The 1,551-nt window shown below is 38.8% G+C and overlaps 1 protein-coding gene across 1 annotated transcript in view; it reads left to right on the plus strand.

Annotated features, from left to right (window-relative positions):
* The window catches only part of ube2j1 (ubiquitin-conjugating enzyme E2, J1), a 17,992-nt gene that overhangs the window by 10,567 nt on the left and 5,874 nt on the right, over positions 1-1,551 (plus strand). The window lies entirely within an intron of this gene.

Here is a 1,551-nt window from a genome sequence, read left to right on the forward strand (position 1 = left end):
TTAGTTGTTGTTTTTTTTTTTCGATTATTGGTGTCAGCAGATAAACAAAAAAATCTTTAGATACTTACTGGCAGCCATATCATTGTGTTTGCTGTAGACCGATGTTAGCACTCTCCCTTTTGAGTTTTGGGAAGTTGGTGAAAAAGTTGGTTTCCCATACATCCTGCTGAAAACATATGCTGGAATTTCCTGTAGAATAGAATAGAATTTTACATTCATACATCACACATATTCTTTGTTTTGATATCGGCATTATATATCGGACATCAGCAGCCCTGTTTTCTAAATATTGTTTAGTGAAAAGCCCATATCAGTCGACAATATCGGTTGTAAATCTGAGCACACTAGACTCAACAAAACTCACAGCTTAACGGACTGGTTTTGGCTGCTTGAGGAAGAAGGATATCTGTTCACTGTGGTATTGCATGTTCCCAGCATCATATATGTGGGATCTGACTCTCTTATCCCTGATTCACAAGGAAACAAAGTGAAAGAAAGCCCCTCTCAGTGCAGTCAGACCTGCAGGTTTTTCGTCACTCCCTACATCAACAGCAATCTTACAGGTCCCACTAAAATGCCTGCAACCTGTTTTTTTTGTTTGTTTGTTCTTGTATACCTTAAATATAAGCTGAATTAAATTTTGAAGAAACTGAAAGGAATACATTTAACATAATAGTACCTTTAATTGTATTTATCTATATATTTTTTTGAGAATCAGCAGAGTGCCTATTGGCTTTTATTTTGAGTGACTGAGAATGGGTCTGTATTATTGAACTTGATAGAATTTCTCTAAACTTGTTGAAACGGTTAATTGTTATATGGTGGCTCAAACCTGACTGTGCCAGGTGGTTTGTTACACATAACCATCTTGGAAGTCATTGTTGGAAACTGGCAGGCAATACTCTGCAGGTGATTGGATGAACCATCTGTCTATCTTGGTCAAACTTAAACCAGTCAACCATAAAGCAAGTCAGTGTGGAGAAGAGCGAAAACATCTTTTCCATGGAGAAAAGCCTTCGGTGCTGTTCTTTGCCCTTCTTTTGCTCTAGCAGCATCTACACTAACCTCTTTAGCAGCCGTCATTGTTGTTTAACAAACCGTGTCTTCTCCCTGTTTCACACTTGGTGCCCACCCCATAGCTATCAGTACTTCCTCAAAGGACCCTGACATTGGTCTGCTACCACTATAGATGCTACCACTATAGATTAAAGCCTGGTAAGATGGATTCTTGTGTGATTTTGTGATCTTGCAAGTCCAGCTGTGTTGCAAGGTTAGGATGGCTCGGGGTGTCATGACAAGAAAACAAAGTCCTTTGATGGGGTGCTGTGGGCTAAAACAGTGGTTCCCAACTTGGGGGTTGGGACCCCCATTTTAGGGGTCACCAAAGCTTTACAGGAGGGCGCAAGGCTTTCTTGATTTTTTTGGGAGTAAGAAATCTAAAAAAATATACACAGTAGGCCTATGTCTCTGCATTTCGTCTTTGAAGAAAATTAAATTAAATTTGTGTCGATAAAATGTTTCATTATATGTTATTATATATAGTTAAAACAC

This window comes from Morone saxatilis, unplaced genomic scaffold, assembly GCF_004916995.1.
Source record: "Morone saxatilis isolate NCDOM2014 unplaced genomic scaffold, NCSU_SB_2.0 Contig7, whole genome shotgun sequence".
Lineage (NCBI taxonomy): Eukaryota > Metazoa > Chordata > Actinopteri > Moronidae > Morone > Morone saxatilis.